The sequence below is a fragment of the Cibotium barometz genome, chromosome 6, assembly GCF_041138505.1.
Source record: "Cibotium barometz isolate CiBa-2024 chromosome 6, ASM4113850v1, whole genome shotgun sequence".
NCBI classification, from domain to species: Eukaryota; Viridiplantae; Streptophyta; class Polypodiopsida; order Cyatheales; family Cibotiaceae; genus Cibotium; species Cibotium barometz.
The window spans coordinates 57,181,690-57,191,340 of NC_141051.1; positions in this window are offsets into that span (position 1 = coordinate 57,181,690).

Genomic DNA, 9,651 nt, shown 5'->3' on the forward strand with positions numbered 1-9,651 from the left:
GTTGTGGCTAGCTCCATCATCAATAAAAACTGTGACTCTACGGCCACCTATGGTGCCATACATGCGCACCATGTCATGCGGACCTACAGTAGGCTGCCACATCGCTGGTGTCACTGAACAAGCGTGATGCTCATCACAATGACACACTATCACCTCTCTGAACTCTGCGGAACTGAGAGGGAGTCTCTGCACTGTATACAACTGCCTAGAAGATTTACCATCTTTTTTGGGCTCATTGCCACTCGTGCTGGCTTTAGGCTTTGGACACTCAGCCTTCGTGTGTCCTACTTCATTGCAATTAAAGCAGCGCTTTTCCTTTCGCGCTTTAATATACTGCTCTTTCTTTTGGATTTCGGTGTCTCTTTTTTTCCTGGATGGTCGCGGTTTTTTAGACCAATGACCACCCTGTCCTTCCTGGTCCGTCCTATCCCCTTGTTTCTCACTACGGAACCCTTTTCTTTTGAGGCCTGACCTCCTCTTTTCACTACCCTCGGCCCTGCTAGAACCACCACGTGCACTACGGCGCTTGATGTCATCGAATATCTGTGCATATTGAATTGCCTTTGCTAAGTCTTTAGGCTGTAGGGGTTCTACATACTCAAGGTAATCATCTTTGAGGCCTCTCTTAAAGCCTCGCAATGTCTGGAATGCATCGATTCCCTTTAGCTTGAGTACTATCTCCCTGTAGTTTGAGATGTACTGAGTTAGGGATTTGTTCTCCATCGAGCACTTGTCCCATAAATCCCAGCTTCTCTCTGCCTCATTAACATGCAAAAATTCTTTTCGAAACATTGTTTCAAATTCCGTCCAAGTGGCAGGGCGAGTTGTCAAACTCATCCACCACTTGTACGCTTTGCCGGTTAATGAGAGGCTAGCCTCTAACGGGCTGTATACGGCTAGGCTGCTGACGCAGCGCGTGCAAATCTGACCACTTCGCTAGAAACATATTGACTGAGTCCTTGTTTCTCTCCTTTTCCTCGCCACCAAAACTAGGCGGTTTTAAGTCTTTTAATAACAACGAAGCTGTCGCCCTACGGACGGCCCCGCAGGCGCATCGGCCTGTACTCCTGCAACCACTGGCAAGGCTACGCTCACCCATGCTGCAGGAGCTTGGCTACCGAGGAGTCGGAGTACTAGCCAAGGCGGCTGTCAGTGCATCTAACCGTGTGGAGATGCTCTGTAGCATCGTGACTAAATCAGCCTGGACTTTATCCATAGTGTTCAATTTGGCATTAAGATATTTAAACAGTCCACTAGAGAGCTCCGTCTCTGTCAGGACATCAGCAGGGTCCAATAGGTCATAGTCGTCGTCGTCATAATCCAAGAGGTCCTCCTCGGTCCCCTCGGTGACGTCAGTATTCATGTCCTCTGGCTCATCGGCCAGAAAGGGGTCATCAGCCAATGCGGCCGCTACTACGGGCTCGCTGGGTCCTAAGGCAAGGTCAATAGACGAGGAGGGCGCTAGATACATTTATTTATGTGGAATTTATTAAAGCCTATGGCTTTACCCTAGTCCCAATTTGACACTCTATTTTTGTTAAAGAAGAGTGCCGTGCTCTCTAAAAAGCACATCTTGTATTTTGGGGACTATGGCCTAATTTTGGTGAAAAAGAAAGCTAATAAAGAAATACTCTTGTGTGGGGAGAGGCCACGCACAAGAGGGCGGAAGATTGCACCCAATATGGTCTATGAGCTAAGTATTTTTGTTTAAGTGTTTAATTTTTCAATTGATTTGATTTAGTTGAAGCTCACAAGCAATGGTTTTTATGATTGAATTAATTCTCTACTTTCCACAATCAATTCCTAGAATAAGATTCCGGTTGCAGTGGTATCAGAGCTTGGGCAAGGAGATTTGTGGAGAAGGTAGGAAAGGGCTTCAACTTCTCAAAAATCAAGAAAGTGCAGGAATTTATTCAGTGGACAGAAGGGTGTTTTGTAGGTCTTTACCCAAAGGTCAAAGATTCAAAACTAGATCTACTCTCAAACCCACTCACCACCCTGCAAAACCATCCCTCTCTATCAAAAAGCGGTTTTTCCAAATACTCAGTGAAATCAAAATCTGACCGTATGGATGAAATCCTCATAGCCAAAAACCTCATGGGTATCTCTCAGAAATCAGAAAGCTTCAAGGATGAGTGAATCTATAATGGACGGAGCAAATTAATTTGTGTAAAAGCCATACAAAATTCTTCAAAAAAAATTCCAAGAGGCGGCGCACGGCGGCAGCCTGTCGGCGCAAAACTACGTGGGGAGGAGAATATAAAAAAAAAAAGCTCAAAGTCCATAAGCCTAATCTCTCTCTTAATCCTAATCTCACTTTTTCCAATCCCCATGCAAGTCACATCACTTTTTGAACCTCTACTTTTTCCTATTTTCAAATTTGAAGAGAAATTCAAAGGTTTTCAATTCTGAAAATTTCTGGGTGCAAAAAAGTGATTTACAGGTTTTAAAAAAGCTTGAAAATTGCCTAGAAAAGGCCAGAAAATTCCGAAATCGCTTCTGAAAAATTCTGAAAATTTCAGAAAAATATTACAGAGTTTGGGCAAGGTTTACAGGACTGTTTCAGCAGGTTTCAAAGTGCAGAAAAATTATTTCATCAACAATTCGACTAGCCCAAGACTCTTGAATCACGCGAAATCGTTCGGGATTTGTTTGAGGCGACGAGAATTCAATTCAGCCATTGAACAATGTCTTGTTCAGCTTCAACCAAGATCAAATTGCGGGAGAAAAACAAGATAAGTACTCATTTTTTCTTTATTTATTTACATCAAATAAAGTAAAATTTTATTTATCTACATCATTTGCACAAGCACTATGGGGCAGATTTGCCTATCTCGCCATCAATTCAAGAGCAACTCCTTTCTTTACAACATCAAATTGTAGAAGAAAGAGAGAAGCGTATTGAATTGGAGAGACAGCTCTCGAGTCGTAGACGCAAGCGTGACTCTTCGATATCTTTTGATGACGAAGATGACACTATTCAAAGGGCTGTAAATGCTACATTGCAAGCACAAAGGTCACAAAAAGAATCCAAGATTAGTCGGAAAGCTTTCACATTTCAAAATTGTGATGGAAAGAAGGATGCTAGGGTCATTTTAGCTTGGCTTAGTCAACTAGATGACTATTTTTCTGGAGAAAAATTTTCAAAGGGTATCGACTCTTAAAGACTTGGTACATTGGGTATACTCTGAATTGGCTATCACTACGACATATGCTTCATACTTTAGTGAGCGTGCTATTCTTGCTCCAATAAATAGTCAAGTGGATATTGTGAATAAGACAGCTTTGGATGCAATGCCTGGTGAGCCTAAGTAATATTTCAGTGCAGATTCAATTCTTGAAAATGATGAAAATTCATTCCTATATTCCACAGAATTTTTGAACACAATCGACCTTCGGGGCAGATATCCACCTCACTGCTTGGTTTTAAAGTTAAAAGCTCCTGTTATTTTGCTTCGTAGCTTGGATCCAAGACATGGACTCTGTAATGGTACACGGATGATATGTAAGGCCTTTCACTCTAAAGTCTTGGAGACTGAAATCATCACTGGTACTAAAGTTGGTGAAAGAGTATTTTTTCGACGGATTACCTTTATATGCAGCGAGGCCCAACTACCATTCACCATGAGGCGGAGACAGTTTCCCGTGCGGCTGGCATTTGGCATGTCAATAAACAAATCACAAGGCCAAACCCTAAATGTCTTGGGGTTGTATTTGGTGACTCCAGTGTTTACTCATGGACAATTGTATGTCGCGTTGTCACGAACACGGTCTCCTCATGCTATGAAGGTGTTACTTGAGGATAATGCTAATGTGGAGTGTTCATTTGATGATCTTCAAAGTTACACCTACAACAAACAATATTGTTTATAAGGAGATCTTGATGACTTCAGAGTGACAAGTTAGGTTTCTTATTTAAGTTCTGCAATTTGATTAATTTTGTTGTGATTTCTTTTTTTATACATATTTGTCCATGGTAAAAGTACCTATTTTTGTTGTTTATGTTTTGACAGACATGTCTAAGATTACCTTTACATTGGACATGCCTTTGTCAAGGATATAGTAGGTGAGTTATTCTCTATATTTGCATAACTTTTCTTGATTACAAAGTATGGAACATGACATTCTATACTAATGTCTATCTATACAGAGCCACCACTATGGTCAGCTCCTATTACTGCAGGTCACATAGCAGGGATTATGATTGATGCTTATAGGGATGGGTAAGTATAAGTGTAATTGTTAGGCATTGTATGAATATTTTTTGAACCTATATATAAATAATTGTATAACCTATTTGTTATGCTTTGATTTTAGGATATTGCATGACATTGATACGTTTATGGTAAGAGTTGTCGACGAAGGCATCGAGATGTACGGGATTGGTGTTCCTGATTGAGGAGTGGGATGTCTATTTGTTTTGGAGAGAGATGGACAGATGCTTTGCATCATTTATTCAGTACCCGATGAGTGGTTGTTTCTTACATCCATTGGTATTCGTTATGCGTTTTATACTAGAGCTCCTCATGTACCATCCACTTGATGTTCTATTGTACGAGGTAATTTTGATTATGTTTTTCTATTATAAGATTTTTTTTGAGATTTTATTTATCGATGTGTTGTTATGTGCAGGTCCTTTTGAGATTTGATTTATCATTGTTTCGTTTGTGCAGGTCCTTTGCATTCATCGATAGTAGATCATGTGCGGGACGGATCACCGCTTTACAATAGAGAGCGTATTGTGATGAGGAGACAATTGAATGATCCTTCTCATAAGAGAAGAATTCAATTTGTTGATTCTGACATTACTGACTGAGAATACGTATTTTGTGGTGCATTTTGAGAATATGTAATATTGGTCCTTTTTTGCATCTTCGTATGCTACATTACTATGATATTTTTGTTTTCACCATAAATCTACGAGACATGGATGTTATTTTGAGATATGTATATATGAAGTCACTTGAAATAATGTATTGTGTTTACTTAAAACATGACCTAAATTGGAGAAACTGAGCTTATTTTTTCTAGATCTCTACCTGCCCCGCAGCAACGCGCGGGTCCAATACTAGTACAGGATTAACCACAACCCCACCTCCTTCCACGTGGGCAAAGGAGGTGTGGCTATTTCAAAATAACCACTCCTCTTAGAGGAGCCAAATCTCACATCTTCCAATGCAATTTTGAATTTGAATCTAAGAAGATCTCATCACACATCTTTCAATGAAATTTTTGTATACATGCTTACATACCTATAGATACACACACATATATATTATGTGTGTATGTGTATCTATAGGTATGTAAGCATGTATATATAAATAGTGTGCATGTGTGTGTGTGTGTGTGTGTGTGAGAGAGAGAGAGAGAGAGAGAGAGAGAGAGAGATTACATGTAAGATGCATTTATTTGAGATTGAGCACACCTCACCACTCATCCCTACCATTAAAATTTAATCTAAAATTTAATTAGTTAAAATTATATATGTGTGTAAATCTATTTAAGTATGTGTGTGTGTGTGTGTGTGTGTGTGTGTGTGTGAGAGAGAGAGAGAGAGAGAGAGAGAGAGAGAGAGTCTCTATGTGAGAGAGTGTGCGTGAAGAGAGAGAGAGAGAGACAGTGTGTGTGTGTGTGTGTGTGTGTGTGTGTGTGTGTGTGTGTGCGCGCATGAGAGAGAGAGAGAGAGAGAGAGAGAGAGGCTGAGAATTTCTATGTTTGTGTGGGAGGAGATAGTGTGTGTTTTCATTAGTGTATGTGCGATGTGTACATGTGTGTGTGTGTGTGTGTGTGTGTGTGTGTGTGGGAGAGAGAGAGAGAGAGAGAGAGAGAGAGAGAGAGAGAGAAAGGGAGAGAGAGAGGCGACAGATAATTTCTACGTAGGAGATAGTTTGTGTGGGAGGAGAGAGTGTGCGTTTAGATTAGTGTATGTGTGGTGTGTACATGTGTGTGTGTGTGTGTGTGTGTGTGTGTGTGTGTGTGTGAGAGAGAGAGAGAGAGAGAGAGAGAGTATATGCATGTATGTGTGTACATCTGCATCTATGTGTAGAATGTGCTTGAGAGAGAGAGTGAGATGGGGCAGACCTGGAGAGAGAGAGAGAGAGAGAGAGAGAGAGAGAGAGAGAGAGAGAGAGAGAGATGTAATGAGGGAGGGTGAAAAGAGAGAGAAAGAGAGTGAGAGAGAGAATAAAAAGTATCTTTTAATAAAATATAAATTAAATAGAAAACATATATGTATATGTGTGTATACATGTGTGTGTGTGTGTGTATTTTTATTTACATTTATATATACATACATACATATGTGTGTGTGTGTGTGTGTGTGTGTGTGTGTATATATGTTTGTGTGTGTGTGTGTGTGTGTGTTTAGATGTGTGTATGATATATCTATCCATATATTTAAAAGTGACCACAACTTATCACCCATCTCCGCACATTATATGCTGACAGGAAAAATCTCCTAAGGAGGGAAAAAGTGTCATGGTGGTGGCCAATTACTAGCCTCCTATGTCCACACATCATTACCATATAAATGGCTATAATAAGTACATTTCACTATCTATTAAGCTTACTGATCATTGTATTGTGAAGAGAAAAACTTTTAAACATATAATGACTAATATTATCAAGCGTTAATTATTTAAATGTGCCACTTTTGCATTAATAATTTATTAAATGAAAATATAAGAGAGAAAAGTTCATAGTGTGACTAACCTTCAAAAAGACAAATCCCGAGATATAAAAAGTTGATTAATATGTCCATAACAATAGTAAGACAATAGTAAGTTGGAGATCACAAGAGAATAGATGAGTCTAAGTGATGGAGCTCAAATCAATGATAACGAGAGTAAAAATGGTGTAGTTTAAGAGAAATAAAGCAAGAGTAGCACCATGTAGTAGATGAATGCGAGAGAGAGAGAGAGAGAGAGAGAGAGAGAGAGAGAGAGAGATTGTGAAAGAGAAAGTTAGAAGAGGAGCTCTAAAATATCCAGGTATCTAAATGTAGCTCTTTATTTTTTATTACAATTAATGACAGGTTTAACATTTTTTAATGTCACATATATATATGTCACGTTTAACATTGCTTAATGGCACACACACACACACACACACACACACACACACACACATACACACACACACACACACACACACACAAATATATTATATGTGCCCCACTAAGTGTGATGCACTAGGTGATGTAAAATAACATTTGTTGATATTCACTTTGACTTATTTATTTATTTATTTTTGGGGGGCAGGGGGAGGGAGGCTTGTCACGGCCCTTTAATCTTGTTGAAGAGAATAATCAAAAACTCATAAATTATATCAAATATTAAAACAACTACTTGAATTAAATTTAAAATTAAAGCATAAAACAAAACATAAGGCAAGACAAAGAAAACTATCACATCAACACAATTAACACAAGGCTCACTTTGACTTATTTATTTATTTATTTTTGGGGGGCAGGGGGAGGGGGGCTTGTCACGGGACCCTTTAATCTTCTTGAAGAGAATAATCAAAAACTCATAAATTATATCAAATATTAAAACAACTACTTGAATTAAATTAAAAATTAAAGCATAAAACAAAACATAAGGCAAGAGAAAGAAAAACATCACATCAACACAATTAACACAAGGCTGGGTGCAATCTTCCCCCCCCTTGTGCATGGCCTTCCCCTACACAAGAGTATTTTTATTAGCTTCCAAGAAAAAATAGGCCATAGCCTCCAAAAATATACAAAGTGTGCTTTTTAGAGAGCACGACACTCTTTCACAACAAAAATAGAGTGTCCCAAAAATTGGGGCTAGGGTAAAGCCTTTAGGCTTTAATAAATTCAAGTATTTTTTCCAATGTATCAAAATGGAAAAATCAACTACTAAGGTTACAAGCTACGCTTGTAAAAATAAATATGATGCTCATAAGAAACATTCTCCTCAACATTACTCATCAATCCTCGTAATCTTCTTCTCCTGAAAATATAAGCCCAATTAATAATTAAATTAATCCCACAAATATTAAACAAGCACAAACCATAACCAACTCATGACTACCAGGCGTAAGTACTCCAGGAATCACCCTACCAATACAAACCTAACTGAAATAATCATAGACGGCCCCAAGCATACGTTATATACCGCACGTATTAATATTTATAGTGGTGTCACCCACGATATTAACCTAGCCGGCATGACGCAAGAGTAACCTAGGCGTCCCAAATTACTCAAGAGAGGAAAATAATATTTTTAAAGAGGACTTAAAATATATTCTCATGACATCCCTCTTGCTTGAGTTTGCAATTTCCCTCAATTGCAGGTTTATTGGGATTGAAAAGAACGAAGGATCTCAGGATAAGCTCGGAAAAATTTCTCGGGCATCCATTTTGCATCTTCTTGAGGATGGTTTTTTGAATGTCAAAAGATATTTGATTAACATGGATCATAACAGTCCCCTTGTTGGGAATCAACTATCCTCAGTTGTGCAATCAATGAGTGGATGGCTTCATGGCACAAGTGGAGGACAAGATCATCACATCAAACAATTTCTGAAAATAAAACCAAACAAGTGAACGCATGTGAAATGGATCTAAGTGTCCCATTCCACAGAAGTTTACTGAGGGAGAAGCTACTGAAGCATTTATCATCATGCAGATCAAAAATCTACGAGATTAAATAGCTACTGTGAGGATTACAAAGATGAGTATCCAAATTCTCCCATAAAAGTATGATGGCTTGGTTATAGCATTAAACACTCAAGTTAGAATTCCACCTCTATCGTTTGAAGAATTTGGTGCTATGTTGGTTGAGGAGGAGATGTGGCTGAAGACCCATGATGGCAGTGATGCTACATTTTGACAAAAGGCAAAGACGTAGCATCTTCTGATGATAAGAAGAAGAAGCCAAAGAGGAAGAATTTTTAAGGGAGCTGTTATTACTGTGACAAGAAGGATCATGCTATCAAAGACTATAGAAAGAAACAGGCTGACAAGAAGAACAGCACCATGAAGTCTTCATGAAAGGGAAAGGAGTTCGTATTAACAATACTACAATCAAGCTTGTACTTTGGGTCGCCAATTGAAGAGGTATGCTCATTTTCTTAGGATGCATTTGTTGTTAAAAATACTTCAATATGGCTGTGGACTATAGCTTCTTTTGAAGTACACTATCCGTTTTGTTATCTCCATCAATATGTCAATTACTACAATGACAGATTGTGGACTTGAATTACGCCTCAAGAAAGCTAAAATAAAAAATTCTAAATGCTACTGGCAAGGTAGTCAGCAAAGAATTAAGGTGCAACAATATGTATGAGCTAAGTTCCCTTACAAAATGATTGCAGGAGGATAAGAGCACGAGTAGGATTCGGCACAAGCGATTTGGTCACATTAGATTTGCAGTGCTAAAGAAGATATAGAAACAGGGAATGGTAGCTAATTATCTTGCATTTTTGGAATTACATGAACCATGTGAAGCTTGTATGATGGGCAAGCAATAACGCAAGGCATTTCCATATAGGAGAGCAGCATCAATAGGGCAAAGACTCCTCTAGAGCTAGTACATGCTGATCTTTGTAGTAAGATTTCTACTACTGCATTGGGGGTATCTTCTTACTTTATGTTGTTAGTCAATGATTACAGTAGGAAGATGT